We start from the raw sequence: 23,203 nt of genomic DNA on the forward strand, positions 1-23,203 counted from the left end.
TGCTAGTACTCTTTTGCTTCCAAATGCCCTACATTTCCAAGTTTTGTTTTCCTTTTAAAAATGTAAAAAAAAAAAAAAGTTATAAAGGTTATAGAGAACATTTACATAAATTCTAATAACTCTCTCATCATGCTGGCAAATTTAATATTGAAAAACTTGAGCCAATTCTTAAGTAATTCTTATGCTCTCCATAAGTTTACTACTGTTACTACAACTGGAACTCCCAATGTAGCATACTAAAGGCAGAATATTTACAAAAAAATATTATAAAACAAGTTGTATTTTAGTACAAAAGAACATGAGATGTGTACATGAATGTATAAATATGTCAGTAGTTACATTTTTTTAGTCTGGGTTGTTTTAATGTATTTCCTTAATACTTGAGAAAAATGCCAGCCATTATGGCTAGATCCCGCAGAAGAATTACATGGGTGAATAATCCATGGAGCAACATAACTACAACACAATCTTGTGCATAGTGCTGGCATACAGGTGTGAGAAAGCTATGCAGCACAACCTAGTTTCTATTCACAGACATAAACAAGTTTGCTAAAATGGAGGAGTTGAAAGGAAGTGTTAAGTTCCGGATAGTAATTTCATTTTAAAGGGTAAATTCCAGATTGATAGAAAAACAGTAATACGGATAGGATATGTGTGTGTCCACATGCACACAGGAAGAACAGAGAGTTATCCACTAGGAGAGGCCCTGCAATACATTGTACTGAGTTTAAAAGATAAGCGAGACAATGCCTTTTTCTCCAATGTAAACAAAGAAAAAATAATGCCAGCATTTTGAGTGCAAACAAGAACTGGTGGGAGGAAAAGGAACATGGTTTGCTCTAAGCACTTCCTTTACAAACCTAAGGCTACATTTTAGCTAGGAAAACAATCGCACTTTCAAGTGTTATTCAATTATTCTTTACAAACTGAAAATCCACCAAATTCACATTCCAAATAAACTTCTGTAAATGCTCCTTAAAATACAAAGTGATACGCCTAATGAATGATTATCCAAACTACCAAACTATGAAAGCTAAATTGTACTTTTCTTCTCTTTGGCAACTGTAAAAATCTTCATACCTGTGAAGCACATCCAACTTCATCTTAAAAGATGAAATTCCAATTACACCTTAGACAGGTAAACAGCTGGTGATATTTCTACTACAATTCTTGATATACTGTTTTTCTCCCTCAGTTAAAAATTCTCTCGGGACTTTAAATCAGTAAGTTATCTGATGTATACGTTCTATTTTAATGTTTCCAATAGTTCCATTGTGCATATAAATCTACTGTACAACCACATTTGCATTTAAAGAGAATTCCCTTGTGTTTATTATGCACCTGCTCCATGTAAGCCTATCTCCTCTGCCTTCTTTGAGAGACAAAATACATTTGCCAGAAAAAGTGCAACCCTAGACACAACCTTCCAAGTCCTCTTGCTGATTATCTAAGAAAATGTGTTTATTTCCTTTAATTTAGTTATGGTCCTCTTTTGACAACAGTTGATAACAACAACTACATTCCCTTCCAAAATCTCATGTTTAAAAAATGTTGAAAATTATATTTTTTCAACTTAGTAGTGAAATTACACATTTCAACTCTATAAAAGCACCGTATTTTAAGTAATACATGGTAAAGCATTGGCTGAAAAATATAAGTTTTTCTTTACTTAACATTAACTAATGTGGCTGCAGGAGGAAGAGGATAGAGGGAAGAACCTGGTATTTTACTTTTGTCTGTACCCTGAAACAGATGTATGTTTATTTTAATAAAGTTGAAATCAAAATGGTAGGTTCTTCCCTCGCACAGGGCTGCTTCTGGCTCAGTGCTGCCACAACTTGCTAGTATCTCTTCAGTGCCTACACAGTGTCTACCTGCACATCTCCATCTCAGAGGACAGAAAACTAGAACGAATGCACCGGGCCTGCCATGCTTTCCTCTTCCTGTTTCAGATCAGAGTATTCAAGCAGGACACAGATGCTGAGGATGTGGATACAAGAGGTCTAGAAAGTCTTGGAAGAGGACTGTGTGAGAACAAAAGCCGTAACAGTGCAAGCAGTATCATACCTCACATATATGAGGCAAGAGGTGATCCCAATATACCACAGCCCCCTTGTGCTACAGAGCTCACCATGGGGACAGGTTTTAGCTCCATAAAGACCAGACAATTGGGAAGCAGAAGGGCAGTAAGAGAGACTTCACAGATCCTTGAAACTGTTGATGTCTTCTCAAAAATGATTACATAATATGAAGACACTTGGTGCCACAGTGATACTGTTGTGGGTTTCAGATTCATGAAAACAATAAATGAAAAATCACTTAGTCCCCACACTCAAAGGAGGGACTGCATCTTTAAAGACACCACTCAGTCACCTTGTCCAACAGGTCTATCTTTTTTACATGCGGCTTTTTATAAACGTAGAAGCAGTTTCAAAAAAAAAAAAAAAAAATCAAGTCATACTTATTTACTATGTCTCTTTCTCTCATTACAGAAAAAATGTTGGTAAGTTTCTGTTTAATATAAATTTACTACCTATTATATGATCTGCTTATCATAGAATCATTGAATCAGTAAGGTTGGAAGGGACCTCTGGGGATCATCTAGTCCAACCTCCCCACTCAAGCAGGGTCACCTAGAGCATGTTAGACAGGCTTGCATCTGAAAGACTGCTTATCTCCTTATTCTAAAAGGCCACTTATAATAGTGTGGCCAACTCACTCAAGCTAGGACTTCCTAACAAGCCAGTTCCTGAGAGTATCCTCAGATTAGGAGATTATTCTGCACTGCCTGCTTCCTCTGAAGTGGTTCTCTTTTATCCGTCTTTTGGCCAAGCTACAAGCCACATTTGCTTTCTACAGCACACTGAGTCAAGGACGCAGATTAGAAACCATAAAGATCTGAAAGATGACTGAACTGCTGGATTATGATGTAGTTAATGACTGGGTGAAAAAGAACAGCCTGTTTGTTTAGGTCAGTTTTTGACGTGAGAAAATGTGCAGAAATGCAATACACTACAACTTACAAAGAACACTGAAAATTATTCCTTTTTACACTAGGCATGGGTGCCATGCCTCTGTGCTAACTCAAGGCATGTGTATAGGAAAAAATATTACATAATATCGGAAGCACAACTACAGTGGTGAGATAAGGGTTTTCTGACAATAAGTTACCTCAAACTAATTTTCTTATTCACATAAAAAGTCTTTCTGAATGTGTCTTAACTCCTTCTTGAGGGATACCTCAACTCTGCTCTTAAAATTAGATTTTCAGTTTAGATGCAAAAACTTCAGTGTGGCCCCAGATACAGCGCGCACAGGCATACTCACACCCTTAGCAGCATTAAAGAGAAAACTGGGCGGCTTACCATGTTACCAGGCAACTCCACAAGCTATTTGCAAGGGATCTTCAGCTGAAAAAGCTCACATCTATGAGTGGTAATAAGGTGATGGATCATATTATTTATGGCTCCTTAGGAGTATATACAGTACACATACTTATTGGCCTTGCTTAGGGCAGGATCCCATGGAAGTCAGCAACAGTACACTGTACAATGACTTAAATACATGCACATAATTGAACATAATTACTGGTTGCAGGATCAGAGCTATTTACACAAGACAGAAAATCCTTTTTATTTTCCAGTGCTATGATCGAATCCCTCTCTTCAGCTTTTTAAAATCACGAATGGGTCCAACAATCCTGTGATTGGCTTCAGAATATTTTTTTTAACTTTTTCTGGTTACTTTCTGTGGTTGAATTGTTTAGGTATACAATGAGGCCATGCTTCCACGATTTTCTATGGATTCATAAGGACTGGGAGGGGAGGGTGGGTTCCCTTTTCTTTCTTTTTTTTTCTTTTTTTTTTTTTTTTTTTTTTTTGGAAAAGCAGTTGTGACTGATTAATCTGTCTCTTAAAGCTGTGGCTTTAAGCCAAACATCGAAAATCCCATGAGGTGATAACACTGACAAAGAAGCTTGATCCTATTTGGGAACTAGTCTGTATTCAGTACAATCAGGTTCTGATCCTAAAGCTTTTCTTCATATAAAATGCATTTGCTCACATAAAAAAAAAAAAAAAAAAAACTCTCACTGACATCAGTATGAAAAAGAGAAAAGAGGTTTGCTCTCTCGTGTTGCAAAAACATACTCCTGGACTGACCACAACGTAGCCAAAAATGCAGTTTTTCTAAGAGCTAACTTAGTATTCGCTTACATTAACATTTCTCTGCAGTTATAAGCAGGCAACTTCTACTTAATTCTCTTTTAAATTTCAATATGCGCTAGTGAAACACATACGGTGCTTAAGGCTATTTCCCCACTAGGGACGTCTGGCTCTGAACAGAACAGAAATAAATTTGCATCGGCCTCAGATTTCACAGAGAAGCTGCACTAGAATGATTTTTACAGTGGCACTTCGCAGAACTGACATCATGTATATACTTAGCCCTAATAAAACCCCTCACGTTCAGCCCTGATTTCACCGGGAAAGCACTTCCCCGGGGCCGGCGGCAGCGCTCCCCCCGCCAGGGGAAGGGGCGCGCTCCCCCGGCCCGGCCGGGCTCCCCCTGCCGCCGCCGCCGCCCCGCGGGAACCGCCCTGACAGGAAAAGCCGCCCCGGGCACCAACCCGCCCCGGCCCGGCCGCCAACGGTCACCGCTGCCGCCGCGCCCCGCGGGGCTGCGCGCCCCTCCGCGGGCAGCTGCCGGGGGTCCCGGCGCGCCCCTGCCCGCCCGCCGCTACGCAGCCAGCAACCGCCCCCCCTCACCTCAGCCCTCCGCGCAGCGCCGCTCGGACGCGGCCGCTGAACCGCCGCCGCTGGGTGATGGAGAAGGGGAAGGACCCAGGTGCCGCCTCGCGGCTGCCTCCCGCCGCCGCCGCTCCCCTCCGGTGCGGGGCTCCCGCAGCGCCCCGCTCCGCTCTCCGCTCCCGCGGGCGGGCAGTCCCGCCCCTCCCTCCCTCAGCCCCGGCCCCTTCCACCGGCGAGCGGCCCCGCCGCAAACTTGGCGGAGGCCGCCTGGCTGGGGCTGCCGCGGAGCGGGACTCACCGCGTCCCCGCCGGCCGGGCGCTCCGCGGGGCAGCGGGCGCCGCTCGCTCCTCCGGCGGCGGCGGCGGCGGCGGCGCGGGGAGGCGGGGGGGGCAGGACGCCGGCGGGGGGGCGCGGCGCGGCTCCGTGAGGCGGCCGCCGGCTGCCTCGCTGCCTGCGTCACAATACCGCCGCAGCCATTCCGCGCTCCGGGATCTCGGGGCGCTCGGGAGGGCGCGGGGGGCGCCGCCACGTGACCGGCGCGCGGGGCGCAGCCGTTGGGGCGCGGGGCGCAGCCGTTGGGGCGCGGGGCGCAGCCGTTGGGGCGCGCGCGCGCTCCCCGCCCCGCCCCGCCGGGCCGCCCCCTCGCCCCGTGCTCGGCGCGCTCCCCCCGGCAGCGGCGGCGGCTGCCCCCGAGCGGGGCCGGGGGGCCGCAGCCTGCCTCGGTGCCTGCGCGCCGCGCTCGGGGCTGTCGAGGAAGCGGCGCTCTCTCGCTTTAAGAAAGGCACTTAACAAAACGTGCTGAAAGCGGTAGGTGTATCCCCCTGCGCTGCAATTTGTTGGCAGCATCCCACGCGATTTTTATACGCGTGTAAAAAGCCGCCTCAAACATGCGAAAATACTACGCTGCTGTATAAAATATTAAGCACATGGCGCTGTGCTGCACTAAAAATACCTGAAAATATTGAGCTCCGTGCGCTCACATCTGTTTAGAATAAAACCTTGCTTTTTTTCTTTTTTTTTTCTTTTTTTTCCTTCACCCCCCCCCCCCCCCCGTCGCCCCCGCCCCGGTCTCCTCGAAAGCCTGGAGCGCGGGGGCTGCGGCGGGAGGTGCGCACCTGAGCGGGGAAGCCGGCGGAGGAGGGGACCCTCGGCGGTGCTGGAGGCTCTTTTACGGGCGTTTCTCCGCCTTTTCGTAATTCAGCCTTCTTGTGCCGTGTTTTCACAGCTTTTTTTTTTTTTTTTTTTTTTTTTTTTTTTTTTTTGCCTCGTGTTCTTATGCACGTTTTCCATCTGCCTCTTAAATGTTCCCTTTTTTATACCTTTCCTTCTCTTTTCCCCTCCCCCTGTTTTCTGTGCTTTTACATTTCAAAAGATAAACCAGAACCTCTTAGATTGTCTGATAAATATTGCAGAGATTTCTCTGCAAATATTGCAAAAACCCCGGAGATGCGAATAGTGAATTAAAGTGAATTTATGCTAGTTTGGCATTATGGACAACTACTGTCCACAGACCAAATGCAGCACACCCAGCACTGCTGCAGGTATGCCTAAAACTATCAGCTCCTAATACTATTTTGGGTAGCAAACTCAATGGGGCTCTGTGCTTCCGATAGGGATTTGTAATGAAAGTACTAACCATAACATGGCTATTGGGCATAAAATGGCAATTGCTAACTCCCACTTCCACTTAATCCTGGGACACAGTCATCACACAGTAACAACCTCGACACACTTTTTCATCTGAACCCAGAGACTTGGAGATGAAAGGCAACACAGTACTCCATGATATTTCCCTCCAGCTATCTAGGCACTGCAACTTCATTTATTTTCAGATATTTTTCAGCTCATTTGATACACTTGCCCAAAGTGGAAACACTGTTATATTTCTTTCCTCTTAAATTGCATTTTTAACGTGTAAAAAAGGAAAACTGAATGTAGATTACAGTGAATCTGACCATGTACACCAGGAAAGTGTACAGGGAACACCACTATCTTAACCACATAAAAATGGTCTACGTTGACTGAGGTTAAAAGGTTTATTTTGGAAATGTCTTTTGCTTTTATGTCTTTTGCTTTTATGAAAGAGTATATTTGGACACTGCATATTTCACACTTGTACTTAGATGCAGATTAAGTAACCATTTGGGGTATTTGTAATGCATTTGATTAGGTGGTTTTCTAAAGGAATGTCGGTCAGCTGTGTGCGATTAAATGGTTTGATAGGAATACAGGTCAACTCCAGAACACAATGTCATATAGCAGTATGGCCTGCTTGAAGAACAGCATTGATGAAAAACCAAAACGAGAAAAACGTGGTTTTAATTTAGAGGCTATAAATACCATCCATATGCAAATATAGCCTCTTAGATAAAAGCCTGCCAAGTGTCTTTGTATGTGTTGCATATGATAGGATCTCAATTAGAGCTGATAACCCTGTTTATATATCTACTTCTGAACTCACTGCTGGAAATTTTGTTTGAATAAGAAGTGCTGATTAGGCTATATGCCTGTACAAAAAGTAAATTATGATATACAAGTTCAGTTCTTGTAAAAAATTCAGGATGTGTTTTTACTGCCAGTTGCATGGTACCATCATTATTTTTGCCTAAAATCACTGGACATTAGTTTTGTTTTTTCATGTGCACAAACAGTGCAAAGTTTTGTTGAAATAGCTGAGTCTTCTCATCTATAACCTTATTTGCAAAGGAGAAAGACAGATTGAAAATGTGTTGCACATTGTTTTTCTAGAAAGTTTCTCCAAGATCATTTCACAGTTTTTGAACCTCATTTTCCCCACCTGATGCTGCTAAGGCTGGTATTTGCATAACTATAAAGCTTGTGGTTGAAGGCATGCAGGAAAAGTCAGATCCTTTACAGACAAGCAACACTTTGCAGAACTGAATTCTGTGGCCCCTTGCCAAGTGCCTATCACAACAGTCCTTCCACTGATGTTAATGAAAGCAGGGAAAACTGTTCACTAGTTTTGAAACTCTTATGAGAGGTGACCTTGAAGCAGATTTAACAGCAAATGCTGTACTGCTTGATAATACTGCCCATGAAAGCATGAGCGTATTTCAGTTAAGGCATGAAGCCCATATAGATATGTCCTGCAAAAGTTTTGCTCTTCTTGTGCAGGACCAACTCCACTTCTTCCATATTTTTCCTGGAAATGTGCAGCAATCCTGAGGCAGGAAAGGTGATGGAAAGGAGACAGCTGGATCTTGAAGAGGTGACCCCAGTGGAGTGCAGTACATGGCCACTTTTCTTCAAGTGCAGCTTGATTACAGCAAGGTTGGGAATCAGCGTTCTGTTGTACAGATAAACAGCTGCTAAAGCCCTAGGGATTTTCAAGTACTTCATATACAAGAGCAGCCTGTGGACTTCCAGATGGTGACCTAGGATTGCTGGGGTATGATATCTCCACTAACGAACATCACCTATGGCTCCATATTAACTGAAAGCTAGCAACTACTGCGTGTCTGCTGAAATAACAAAGAGCAAAATTTTAACTTGGTCATATGATGATCTATGATGACTCACGGTCATTTGGAGCAGTCATTGTGGCATTTAAATGTTTTCTTTAAATAAGATCCCATCCAGCTTTGAGGCTCAGTAAGAATAGCTACCATTCTGAAAGCACTGCACTATTTATGTACTCATTTCAAAACAGTAAGCCCAAAACAGGTGTATTGTTCCTACCTTCACCTTCAGTTTCTGGGCGGAGATAAATGGGACAAAGATCCAAGTTAACCTTACATTAAATTTCCAAGAATGAACCCCCAACCCGAGTGGGTTTTTTCCACCTTCATTTTTTTCTATACAATATATCAAATGTTTGTTTGTACTCAGTACTGTTTGGAAAGACATTTCCATTCTGAAAAGCCTGTAAACATACAGCAAATACATGTACAGGCATTGTTCTGTTTGATTAAGAGAACAAAGAAAACGTCATAAGCTACTAGAAGTACTGACTGGCAGTTGTTTAGCTGATATTACAACAAACAGTCTCATTTCATGAATCTGATGGTAGACTTATTTTTCACTATGTAATTGCTACATCTGAAGGAACCATGAGACTATGTATCTGAGACTGCAATAAAAATGAATTATTTTTCTGCAGTGTTTTTGTACTATTTTTCATGTTGTTCGTAATGTCTGAACCTGATCTGTTAGCCACACTGAGGCAATCTGCTGTCAATAAATTTCAGAGAGCAAGAAGCTGCCTTGAGAAGAACGCAGGGTGAATCCCCATTCATTAGGAGAAATGGGATTAAGAAAACCTGAATAATTAATTTGAAAGCATCTTTTAATGCATAGAGCTTTGCTTCTGGGATTACGCATGAAAGTATTTTCTGCAATCTTAAGAGGTCATTTACTTGACAACTACCGTGAGGGAAGAAATCTCAAACCTGGGTTTTATTAAATGCTTACTGACTTGATATATTCTGTTGTGTGAATCATACAGAGAATTTCACAACATGATATCCAAGCTCCTGCTCATACATTTAGCAGAACTGTGCAGGAAAACTGAACATAATACATATGGCTGAAAAGCTAGCACAAGGCATTACTGGATCAAAAGGTCAGAAATAATTATCATAATCAGCTACTTTAGCTTCTGGCATAAAAGCCCCAAATTCCTGTCTGAACTAAAGAATATTTTCAGAAAGTGATCTAATCCTGGTCACTACACTCCTAACTACATTGTTGTAATGGATAATTAGCTTCACTGCTAGATTATGTATGCTTAGTCCAATTTCTTGCTTGGCTCTTCGAGTCAAACTTGACACTGACTTTAGTTACACCTTTGCCTACAGTAAAAACAAAACTCTGTTCTCAGGAATTTTCTTACCATTCATATATTTCCAGTATCTTTTCAAGCCATCTTTCAAAAATTTTTTGGATAGATAAGTAAAGTGTTCATTTGAACTCCCTGAGACTGACAAGCCTACAACTTTGAATTTGTGAATATTTGAAGTCACAGATTTTCATTTGGAAAATAAATCTTGACAAACTGGAAAAAGTTTTAAGTGTGGTCCTCAAAAGAAGTTACAGTCTGTAATATATCTCCTTTCTTCTATTTGATTACTCTGCTAGCTATACAAAGATCACATGTAGATATAGCCGCACAAACAGGTTGCCATAAAATAAACTGACTGGACCCCGGATTAACAGATTATATTCTCTACTCAGTAACTGCCCTGGTGCAGCTTCTTCTCTCTCCAGTCATAAACCCAGATTGCTTACTATGGGAATGCTCTCTTGCCAAGGGGCAGGTGGGCTTGCATTTACCGGAAGACAAGGGCACGTACAGACGCAGATCTTGTAAAGCAGCTGGATCCTGTAAGTTCCTGTATTAGTTTATGGCATCTAACTAGCTCGTGGGAATTCCTTCACTTAGCAACTACGTTGTACCGGGAATACATGTGCAGTTCGTTGTCAACTGTTACACTCTGCTTTCCTCCCATCCTGTATGTATGACCTGCATTCTTTGATATGACCTAATTAGAGAAGAGAAACAAGGGGGAAAAAAAAGGAGGAGCTGTTTCTTTATATGACTAGATTATAAATATGTTGTATGGTGCCAATTTAGAGGCAAGATAAGAAGTCAGAAGTCTCAGAGTTTAAGTAAGTTCAATGTTGATTTACACATACCCTTTTCAATTCAGTAGGACTATGAATGAGTCATTAGAGGAAATCCTGACTCTGCAACACATTTAATTGGATTAAAACCAAACAGTGTATTTTACTTGGGCCTTAAGCAAAAGCTGTACCATTATAAACCTATTTTAAGTGCTAGAAGTAAATTCTAATCATAGTAATCCTACAAATTAATGTGAAATTTTACAAACGCTAATCAATAATAAGCCATTGCTAATTAAACTGTCTTGGAGATGCCCCAGTTAATAACATGATTCTAAGATTTTTTAAATATACACTTAACTGTTAATCACTTGACAGAAGGCTGTATGACCTGAATTAGATCAAAGCAAGACATTTCAAACAACCTTTAAATAATTGCTCAAATAACAATATGGACAAAAATCTGGAGAAATCTCTGGAAAACATCTGATTGTATAATACAGGCCAAGGAGAAAGGCAAAGGAAGACCTCTGGACTATTTTATAATGAATCTCTATCCAAGAGAGGAGGACTATTTATTATTAAAACGGTAGGGTGAAAAAACTTTAAATTCAGGAGTCAGTCTGGTACTTCACTGCTGAAATCAAGAGTTCTGCAAGCAGTCCAGGGTAAGCAGGTTGGGGGTCACAGAAACAAGAGGAGCAATTTTTAAATGGTGAAATAGGTGGCTCTTTTCTCTTTCCTAGGCCAACCGGATCTCAGACAACACACACACGCATCTCTCTGTCTATCTGTATGAAAGGAACCTGTCACGCTGATAGACAAAAGTAGCCCCTGAAAATCAGTTCTTGGTAATAAGCACCAATTCTTTCTCTCTCTAAATTCTCTGTGAATCACCAGAAGACAGAAGGATTCTTTGTTGAGTTAGCCCACAGGAAGACACTTTAAGCAGTAGTCTGCATTGCTTCTTATGTAAAGATGCTAATATAGTTACGGTCACTCTCATAATGAGCCTTTCTTAAACAATCTCTCAAAATGTTCGTGTCAAGGTCAAAGATAATATATTGGTAAAAATAATAAGAAACTTTCAACAATGGCATGGTAGTAGATGGAACAGCAGCTGCATGGAAGTAGAATAGAGGCTTTCATGGATAAGCATCAGCCAAGAGCCTATGGGCGCCTTCACTAGAGATGCTGCTTTCTCCCAGGAAGCAGCCAGTTCACCTGTAGCATCATAGAAAAGGCAGTCTCATTTTTGTGGTGACCTGTCGAGGGTTTTCACTTCCCTCAACTGCTGCCAATATCAAGGTGCTTCTGAACATAATCAGAGCTCTTGTCAAGAAAAAAAAATAATAATAATAATTCCAAATCATATGAGCTGATTCAGCACATCTACGCTCACCAGAGCTTACTAAAACACCTTCCCACCTGAACTTCCATATGATAAGATCTGAAATAGTAATAAGAACAAAGAAAAGCACAAGAGAATCGTATTTTCATCTACCATAATTAACCCAGCAAATTACAGATTTTTAAGTCAGGACTGCTATACATTCCTAGTGAATAAAGGGAATTATTTTGTGACTCTTCAAACTGACTTAACCTAAGTTGACTACTTGATGGCTACAGAAAGCCTTTCTTCTTCTTGCCTAGAGGCACTTAAAACCAACATCTTTTCAGATAGTATTTTCCTTTGGCTTTGTTTCATTTTGCTGTTGTTTTCCTTCTCTGTTTTAATTATTTATCTGTTTGCCATCTCTGATATCTAGTTCACAGCTACTTAGAAGGTCTATGAACTAAAGAAGAAATAATTCAGGCTCTTTTTCCTACAACTCTGCCATTGCTGCTGAATAATAGGTAGGCCTATTTGTTTGCAATAAATCACTTGTAAAAAATCACAATTGTAAAATCTTATTGGATTGTGGTACTCTTTGTAAATATACTTGACAAGCAGATAAAGACTGGGGGCAAAATAGACCAAAATCTAATTAAGAAACAACATGTTGTTCTCCATAAAGAAGAAAGCATATTTTAAAAGCAAAAGCTCAGTTTAAGTCTAAATTTACTCCCTCTGAACTCAGAATAGCAATTCTTCTGACATGGTCAATGATACAGGATTTAATTTCTCCCTCTCCCTACACACAAACATGCAATTATGAACCAGCAACATCATGATCTGGTAATTACCGTCTGAAGTCATCATTTAGTTGTTCTGATACCAAATAGGGTTTCTGCCAAAGAAAACTTTGTTAGTTATTCAAATAGCATGCACTAAGCATTCAAAAGACTTTGAAAACTCAAAACAGCAGACATGTCCCAAGAGATTCACAGCTCGTATTGTCAATCCACCCTCCGTCCCATGATCGTCACTGTGATTTACAAAAATAAAACCAGAAAAAAAATATGGGCCAAACAACAGCTGTTCAAAATTGGCATAGCTTTTTGCAGTCAAGGAAGAATGACGCTGGTTTACACCAGTGGAGATTCTATCTCTGATGGTTCATTTTCTTTCTAATATGTCTATAAGGATGACAGTAGCAGCCAACAATAATGCATCTTATGCAGTGTTCATATTTTCTCTGTCTTTATCCTCTTATCCTTGTGTACTACATTAAAGTTCTTTTTCTGTCTTCTCCAGATGCATTTCCTTTTCTCCTCCTCTTTCCTTTGTGGTTTTTCCCTTGAGCTATTACTGTTACTTGAACTGGTAAAGGAATAAATTCCAAATTTTTCTCCAGAAGAGAACAGATTAATTTATGTGAATCTCTCTTGGCAGAGTGTTTCACACCCATGGGCCACCATAGAAGTACCAGCTTCCGCTCTCAGTGACAGCTTCGTTGTTCTAGATTGTCCTTGTGGTGGTGTGGCAGAGTAATAAGAGGAACTCCAGAATACGCAGGCTGTTGAGAACTTTGAAAATCAAGACACAGACTTACATTTTTTTTCCTTTGTTTATCTCTTTGTCATTCTAGAGCAATGCATAGGAGCTTGAAACTTGTCAGCTGGCAGGTCAGAATTTGCCCGACTTCCAAGGAAGCCTTATGTTAATGCCTAGCTGGTGCATTGCATACAATTTCTCCTCCCAGCGCAGGAACTGGAAGCTGCATAACCAGACTGTGCCTGTGCTGTGGATGCACTAACCTAGCAGATGGCTCCTCAGGAGCTGCTAGCAGCTGGTGTAGTTTAGAAATGCCTTTTGGTCGCTTTAAACCGTTTGGGAGCTGGCAACCAACACACAGATCAGGCTATTCAGCCCTCCTCCCCACATACCCTTTTATGTGATTGCCAAGTCAAAATTGAATGCCTCAGCTAATCTGAATCAAGAATTTGGAGTTTAACCCAGAAACCTATTGGATCAGATGCTGTATCTGAGTTTGTTAGGTCCCTGTTTTACTAAGATAGGCTGCCACATCTTTTACCCCGTGGAAAATTATTCTAGGTCAGATATGGTACAATGCAATAATGAAGAATGGAAGCTCACAAACTCATTGATCATCCTAGCCAAATATCCATCTGCCAAAACAGGATGTCTCCTGGCCAGCCACAACGATCAAGGTACTCTGCCAGTTATTGCTTTTATGATATCTAGTAATAGTAAAACATGAAAAAGCCAAGTCTGAAGTCATCCAAAGAGTCACTTTTATCATTTAAGGATGCTAACAGCAAAAGCAAAATGTAAACAATAGTTCAAACACTGGAGACCATGAAGATAATAATGAATTAAAAAAGAAAGGATTTGTAAATTTTTAGAAAAAAATAGACAAAACTAAAAGCGTATCTGTATCCTGACACTGGTAAGTGCCAGAATCCTGCATCTCCTTTTGGAACCACTTCACTTAGAGAAGGCAATGGAATGTACAGTCTCAGCATCTGTCAAGGTTAAACACCCTGAGTTCACACAGCTTTTCCAAATGCATGCTGGAACATGAAGGCAGGCAGAAACCTGAGGGCAGAAAAAGAAGGACTAATGAACAGAGAGAAATAGGAAGTACTGATAGCAAACTTACAGACAGAAGAGGGATTATACAGGACATTGAGTGTAAGAGGGTGAAAATTTGATTATGACATGTAAGAAGGTGTGGAAGACAGTCAGCAGATCCAAAGAGAAGATAGGTCAGAGCAGCGTTAACTGTTAGTGAAATACCTTAAATGAATTTCAGTCATATGGACTAATTACAAAAGGTATTGTTCTTTCGTTGGGACAACAGAAAGTAGTGCCCAAATGGATGCCCAAGTGACATTTATAAGTAAAGAAATTCATGTGTTATTTTCATCTGTTTTTCATAGATCCAATTTTGTTCCCAATGTCAAATCATTGTTAACTGTCTATTCTAATGTTGCATAGAAATAGCACGTGTCCCTGGACTGCTGGGATAGCTTTTCAATGCCTTATTGACTTTAAGGAAATAATAAAGCATTCCAAGTAGTTGGACATGAAAAAATTCTGACCCAGCACCGAGGTGCATATCTAAGACATTGTTCTTTGCCTCTCTAAGTGTTCTTTCAGCCAGCTGCTATTCTACATCAAATATCCCTGACCCAACATATGTCTTCCATTTGCTTTATTTGCTCCTTTATTTCCAGTTCATGTCATTCTTTCATATGTAACACTAACCAAGAATAAACAGCAAGAACCTAAACAACAGCAGCATCAGTAAAAAACCCAAATCCTGTATCTAACTACGTAGGTAATTCTTGTCCAAAGGAAATAAGAAATTTACTTGCCACATCTTATTTCTCTGGGGTGAATGTGATCTATTCATCATCCCTGCTCTCCTCCCTCTTTCTTTAGTTCTTTTTATTTCAATATCTCAGCTGAGGAAACTTGCATTTCCATACTTTAATTCCATATCTATCCTTCACTTCCCACATGGTCAGCACAATGATGATATAGGAAATAATGTCAAAGTATGTATTCTGCTTCAAGCTGAATCTCTGTTTCATTCTAACTGCACAGTAGCTTCAAGACAAATGTATTAGAGTGTTTGGTGAACATGATGCAATGGAATGAATTTAAGTTTTTATCCTGCTATGTCAATTACTACATCAACAACAGACAAGGCAAATTCCTCATATTTTTGAACATATATGTCTATTGGGCAGTGCTGTCTATTGTTACTATTTCTGAATTAGAGTCAAACTGTATTTCCAATAAGTAGTCAGTAATATAGAAATTATTACACATCTTGTGAACTTCCTCATACACTGAAATACTGTTCCATAAGATAAGTAGATGAGGATTTAGGGTCAGAGTTATGGTTGCCTACCCAAATCTTACTATTTTTAAGACTTCAAGAACAGTAAGTATACAAAAGTTTTTTTGATTTTTCTTTATCTATAGTTAGTGAATTTAATTCACTATTTCTGAATGCTCAAAGGTGATGGAAGAGTTTGACTGCAATGAAGAACACAGGTTCTTCATTTCTATTTGTTGTGAATGAGACACCTAACATCATAATTCCATCTTTAATAAGGTATGCAGCAGGTATGGAGCAATCCTACCTCTCAAGGAGTACCTACTATTAATTTTATGTTCTTAATTGTTGTTTGCTTTGTTTTTTTTAATACAGCTATTCTGAATGAACTACTTACTGTCACTTCATACGTGGGTAGTGGTGAAAAGAAGTGGGTCAACTAAGCTAAAAGAATCCTATTCAGTGAGACTCTTCTCTCTTTTTTAAAGGATGTTACAGGACTCAAAGTGAGCTTTTGAAAGTATTGCAAACTCCCATTCAGAGTAAAATTCTGGCTTTATCAATAAGAAGGCAGAATTTCCACTGGCTTCACTCAGGTCAGGATTTTACTTTCAAAGACGTCACATTTCCATATTGCAGGAGTCAACTCATTTGCCACTTATCCTGTGTTTGCCCTTTGCATCTCCTTAGAGGCAGACTCTTAAAGGTCAGATCTGGCTTCTGAGGGAGACAGAGTGCACAACACTGCTAATATAGGAAGCCTTTTATTTGATGTAATTCTATACTTCCATAATGAAACGGTTCTCATTGTTTAAAATAACAAGATAAATTCAAGTTTGTAGGAATGGAGTTAGACTGCAGATCAGTCCTGAATGTTCAGATCCCTCAGTTCTGCTAGACAAACAGTTTTAAAAACAATGCTTTATTTTACAGTGGAATTTAAGCCTGGACTCTTTTTTTTTTTTTTTTTATTTTATTTATTTTTTTATTAGTTTAGTTTCAGGCAAGCCATTGTATAGTAACACAAAAATAGAGATAGCTGATGGAAATAGACACTACTTTATTCCACGAAGCTGTCATTCTTAAAACCATGGAGTAAGTTCATCGCTATTCTATTTTTTTCTCTCACATGCCTTTGATGTGATTGCCCATTTTCAGTGTACATAATGCAGCCTACAATCTCACAGAACAGAAGCTATAAATATCTATGATGTGCCTTGTTTAGTCAAAACAGACTGTTTAAAGCATGTATATTTGCACAGCTTAGGAGAAGTAGAAGAAGAGTGGGTGTTGTTCAAAGAGAGTGTTGAAGAAATGCTGACAGACTTTTAACTTCAGAGGTATTAAGGAGCACTGCCATGGTAATAGTATAAGCTGTGCTAACAGAGTCTATAATAGGATCAAGCTGCATAAACCTTTCTCCTTATGCATGAAAGAACACCTTTATAAGTCAGTGTTTTTCTCAGTTATAATCCTAGAAGTTCAATTCGTGAAAAGTTTATCATATGAGATTTTCACTCAAGAAGACTAGCATAGTCTGAAAAGTAGGGCACGAGGAAGATTTATCAGTTCATGTTAGAACATGAATACAACATTCTTTTTTAAAAAAGAAAATTTTGTGGCAAATAAAGGACAAATCACATCAACTTGCTATTCTGGTGTGGTAAATTATATATGTACATAAGAAAAGCAAACTCAAGCACTTGTACTCTAGGGTAATTAAATCCTAATCGTTCTGTGCATTACATAAATTGCTATTGGGGGTGGTGAGAAAGGGAAAGAGGAACAGACCCCTTCACCCAAATATTTTGATTCCACTGAGTGTATTGAACTGTTGAAAGCAAAGCAGAATTTACATACTTCCTGGCCAGCTATAACAACAACAACAAAATGGCATGCTCTGGAAAACAAAAAAAATACAACAATGGAAAGTTCACCTGTCCCTTGTGATCACCGCAGCATGAATGAAAAGCATACGTTGAAAATATCCAGTAACACTATCCAAAAAGTCACTCGTATCTCTCACTATGTTCTCCCATGAAATCTGATTCAAAGTAAGATCCTTGAAGTACACAGTCACAGCTACGTTCTTAGCATAGAGAAGAAGGGCTCTCTATTAACTGGGCAATGCAGAAGACTGAAGGGATAACCAACCAGAGTAAGCAGCACACAGGCAGGAAAATGATGGAGAAGACACCAAGTAAGACATGGATTACAGAAGAGCTCAGGGTGAAGTTAGACAGTTAGACAGACAGATGGAGGTAAAAATATTCACAGTGCTATTTGTGTACTATTCTTTGGTATCTGAAATAATTCTAGATGGAGCCATGGAAATTTCATGGGCAAACATATTCGCTATTCCTGTCACTCACTTTTTCCTCATGCCTGTAACTGGAATGAGTATGGCTCTTCCATATTTCACAACCTAAAACTCTTTGTTTCTAGAGATCTTTGACAACTTCTCTTTGTAACTTAAATGTCTCCTGTTACTTTCTCATTTACTACTGAAAATTTAATGTGATCTATTTTTTTTCTTTAAAGACTGCCATGTTATGTGCTTTATATCCATACAACAAAGGTGAGGAAGATTGCCTTTCCTATGCTACTGGCAGAACAATTTGCATTATTTATTTATAACAAACAATTCATCCTTCAAATTTTGCTCTCTTTTGTTGGTGTGAATTTCTCATTAAAAAAATCTTTGTGAATATACTTACTGTTCAGGCAGTACCTAATGTCAAATGTTTTGAAGGAAGATATTACAGCCAAGAACTTACCAGTAAATCAATCTCTTTGAAGACTGCTGTAAGCATTTGACAGCCACAGTCTGATATTTGAGTTACATAATCAGTTTTGTGGTATTGTCTTTGTTTTCAGATGTTGTGTGACCATGTCTTTTATATTCATTCACAGAGAAGGTTAGAGCATTTAAGTGAGAAAAAGTAGAGATAAAGAAGTACCAGAAAGAATAAAGCATGCTTTTCTTTGGCTTTTTTCCTGCAACATACTATATTCTATCCAATTATGTGGATATAAGAATCAAAAGCACCCTTCTCCTTCTCAACTGAGAGAGATAGAAAGCAGTGAACCACTGAGAGTAAAATTAAAGAAAAAAAGCTACAGACAAATGTAAATTAACTTTTCTCCTGTCACATTCATGGAAATAGTTACTCTTTATTGAAGATATTTGGTCATTTTTGAGTGAAGCACTCACCAATTTATATGTTTCTTGATTTATCTTTTCAGTGCCATGCCTCTGGCCAAAGACTAGGGGTAGACTATTGCTATGTGTCATATTGCTATGACGGATAGCACACTTCACTGAACCTTCGTATCCCTTCCTCTGCTTCTTCTGCTTAAAATACACATATCTACAGCTACCTACCTATATGTCCAAATCACTTGATCTGGAATAGGGATTTCTCAATAGCTGACAAGCTTAAAAAAGTCTTTTTATTGACCTCCAGAAGTCTCTTCCAACTCGAATTATTTTCTGTAAACCCTCTGCAATGTTCAAATGGTTTCCATCTGTTTTTTCTTACTCCTGGGAAAGTCTACAATGGAATAGTTGCAATTTCTTAAGGCTAAAACTCCCAAGTTAATGGCAAAAATTAGGATTAAAACTCTGAGTTTGATTCCGAGAGCATGTCTGTATGAGAGGCTTTAAGGAGACCAATACTTGCTCTGCTTACTCTGGATAGCTGAGGCTATATTGTGCTTTGGCATGGCAGTGGGCCGGCAAAACTCTCAGCAGGTCCTACTGAATTAGTTATAGCACTTGACTACCACCCACAAAAATCACTTCCAAATTGGAACAGACCCATCTCCATCTAGCTTGAGGCACCAGCAGAAGAGTTTGCACCCATGCAAGAAGACACACTTCTAGCTTCCTTTCTAACAGATAGTACAACCATCTTCCATTTCCAGCTGCTATCTATACAATACTAGGTCATGACATTGTAAACCTATAGTTAACATATATAATATATGTTTTTAAATATATGTTTTTATTTATATATGTATGTGTGTATATATATTATGTATATATACATAACATATAATTAAAGTACACTTTCAAAAAATGCAGCTTATGCAATTTTAATAAATTTTTTTAATCATAATACTTGGTAAAAATTAGTTCTTATCTTGCACTTAAAGAAAAAGAGAAACTATTTTTTTAAAAGTTTGAGTTTGGGTTAATGATATTTTGTGAATTCTGAGGACCATAATGATGAAAGTGGTGAAAAAACACAACAGCAACTGATCCAGCTAGTGCTCACCTATTCCCTAAATGATTATCCTGAAACCATTTCATTATTTAGGACAATTGAGAATTCCAATGTAGCTCTTGAAATTGAAATTTATGATTAATAACAATAATAACAATAAACAATAAATGATGCTCTCTGGCCACTGGGAGGCCTTGTCAGTTTAATTTTATGCCATTGCTATACTATTTAATGTACTAATCTCAAGGATTCCAGTTCTGAATATGTCACTAGTGCCTCTGTGGTTGGAAGCAGAAGTTTCTCCATGGTTGTATCTGACTTTTTATGAAACTAGCAGTGTTTGCTTTGGTTTTGCACATTCACTCTTGAATTTGAACTTGGTCAAACTACGCTGTCAAATTAACTTGGTCAACGTATGGAATGAAAATAACATTTTATAAATTCATTCAAGAAAGGATGGTTGGTCAGCCCCCCTCACTCCTTTGTTCTTTGTACAGGTCAGTTAAGTAGAAAATTGATTCCATTTATATAACAACAACATTCTAGTGGAAAATTATCAGTGCAAGTTGCCTTTTTTCCATGAAATTTTCATGAGTTTTACATGAACCTTGTTTTATAAGAAACCCAAATAGACCTCACTTCCTAATGTTTAATATACTACTCAAAAGTTTAATTACCTAATAAATTTAATTGACTTCTGAATTTTCTAATCCAATAACAACAGCAAAAAAAAAAAAAAAAAAAAAAAAAAAGGAAAAAAAAGGAAAAAAAAGTCACTGGTATATTCATAGAAGGCAGAACTTAAGAGTTTTACTCCCAAAGCCCTATTTTGAGGACTAGTCCTCTGGCCAGAGGTGAGGGATAGATTTCTGTCTCACATGAGTGGCTGAGCAAGTACATAAAATGGATTGTTAAACCAGAGGCCTCCACTCCCCACGGGCTAGTCTCTGCTAAAGTCTTTTCACATGGCAGAGAGAAAGGAATCAGTGTCTGGACTTCCCCAGTTCCTGCAAAGGTGGCAAGGCTTTCTACCAAGAGAGAATGAGCTCAGCAAGATAGTGTCTATGAGCTATTTCTGGCCTTTTTAGGGCCACCCCGTTCACCTTCTGTGTTATTTGCTGACACTATTGTTATAAACTGGGAAATGCTGGCCAATAAGAGTATCAAATAAAGAACAACTGACTAATAACCAGTCTGGATTAGACAGAGCCAAGGATACTTTGGTACTCATGGATTCAGAAGAAAAGAAAATGGTTAGATTCAGATTGTGTCCAGAAACAGCAAGCTTTGTTAGAATTCCTGGGGGAAGGGGAGGTGAGGGGAAACCACGTCCCTCTGCTCTGCCTGCTTTTGTACAACCTAAATTCAATCTGTAAGAAGGAATGAAATAGTCAGCACTTCAGGAGCTTACCAAATAAATTACTAGTGCCATGTCTAGTTGTAATTATGGGTCAGTTCTTAATACTGTTATAAACCACACATTCCTGGGCTTTGCAAGCACTTAAAAGCATATTTTACTCTCTTTGGATAAAAGAAGCTGCCATTGGCAACAATAAAAGAAATGCAGATTAAGTTCCTTAGTTCTTACTATGAAATGATGCTTTTCACTATTTTAAAATAAACAATTCCCCCAGCACACAAGCTGTGTGCACTCACATACCACCTATAGTAAGCTGTTTCTTGTGACAGTTTCAGCTACATTATGGAAAAATTCAGTGACATACTGTATCACAGCACTGCACTGACAGCTCTCTCATGGTATCATGTCTGGAGAGCCTGATAATAATATCAGAGGCAATGTCTCATAAAATGCACTCGTCGTAATGGCTCCACAGACATATCAGATCCAAGGAAGCTGCAGGCAGGATATGGTGTCAGTAGCAGGGGCTTTGCTTTCTATGGATATCACTGATCCTTTTGGATTTTGGAAGTGATACAATGTCAACAGGAGTTGGTTTTGCTTTACTGTTAGTGTTACTTTCAAAAGTAAGGAAAAACTACAGCAATTGAGACAACTACAACTTGTCTCCTTTAAACCTAAAAAAGCAAAACCAGGTTTAATTCACGCTAGGTATTTTAGTATGTATGCTACATAAAATTACATCCTAACTGAGACACTTTCAGTACCAGTTATTATATTATTTGTAAGCTTTTACTTCCTCTTCACGGTACTCAGCTCATTCTTATACTGATACTATTTATAGTATTTTAGCATCTCTGACCCAGCACAGACCAGAATTCCCACTGTGCCGCCAGCTCAGGGACAGAGCCATAGATATACGTGTACAGGATGAGAGGGGAAGAAGAGATATATGGGGTAGGAAGCATGCAGTAACAGCAACAGCTTTCTGCCGTTGCCCTGAGGCGCTGCTTTCCCCTGAGGTCACTCACCCTTGCAGCTCAGCCAGGGAGGTAGTGAGCAGGGGTCCTTCTGGGGTTCTCCAGCTCCATCAGACGCTGCCGTTGTCTCTGGGGAGGGAAGGGTGAAAGGTGCTTGTTAGACCCCCCAACATCTCCAGCTTGATGAGGGCTACTCCCCTCTCAGGGATCCTCTGCACAGCTCTGGCCGATACCCCTGCTGCTCCCTCACCCGGTGCCACAGCTCTGTGTCTGTCTCTGATGTCTGTGGCTGCCCACCTACTCCTGGTGTGAGGCAGCCGCAAGCTGCGCTCTGCCCTACCCGCGATGGCTGCTTCGATGTTCTCTCGAGGGGAAGGATCTTTGCCTCCCCGCAGTTCCTTAGTGCTGTACACAAAGTGAAACACTTAAAAGAAGATAGATCACAAAGCCTTTTCTAACCTTCCCAGGTCGCACAGTGGTTGAGATACTCCGAAGGGAGCTGTTTGTTTCCATCCCCAAAGGCAGAGGAAGGGATTGAATCTGGAGCTGCTGTATCATGGTGGACTTTCTGATAATTGAGCTGTCAGGAAAAAGGATGCTGTTAAGCAGCCCAGCCTGAGATATCTTTTCCCGTTTTATTATTTTTTAAAAGTACTCCAAAATGGAAATCCATTGTTCCTGACAATGTCTTTACTTTCTTTAGCCACAAAACCTTGAAATATTAAATACTGAGTATGAGGGTTTTTTGGCAAGCACACTCAAAATATTTTGGCCTTTTTGAGTTCATCTATTTTAGGTCCATCCAGGCCATGACGATATCAAATCTTGACTATCATTCTCAGCTATTAGAAGTAGGGTTTCTGTGATAAGCTGCAGCAGCTTTAGAACTATTGTGTCAGTAACCTGACACAAAGTAGCTGCAGGACAGAGGAAATCAGCCAGCATATCTTAATGATAATTATTGCAACATAGAAGATAGTATTTGTTAAATCTCGCTACGCGATAAGATTGTAAAATTATATTTTACAGTGAGTTCTCTAAATAATTACACAGTAAGTCTAATTCTATTTACATAAAAATGTCATTGCTACTCTAGGGAAAGACACT

The 23,203-nt window shown here is 39.8% G+C and overlaps 1 protein-coding gene across 3 annotated transcripts in view; it reads right to left on the reverse strand.

Moving 5' to 3' along the window:
• Positions 1–5,107, reverse strand: part of SNCAIP (synuclein alpha interacting protein) — an 82,773-nt gene extending 77,666 nt beyond the window's left edge. For 2 of the 3 annotated variants that reach the window (XM_062599795.1, XM_062599789.1), the window contains exon 1: positions 4,767–4,904. The gene's annotated coding sequence lies outside the window, so the exon portion shown is untranslated. Of the gene's footprint in view, positions 1–4,766; positions 4,905–5,046 lie in introns of those variants that run through there. The other variant, XM_062599791.1, reaches the window with a different exon arrangement.
• Positions 5,108–23,203: the final 18,096 nt, after the last annotated feature.

This window comes from Rhea pennata, chromosome Z (assembly GCF_028389875.1).
Source record: "Rhea pennata isolate bPtePen1 chromosome Z, bPtePen1.pri, whole genome shotgun sequence".
Taxonomy (NCBI): domain Eukaryota; kingdom Metazoa; phylum Chordata; class Aves; order Rheiformes; family Rheidae; genus Rhea; species Rhea pennata.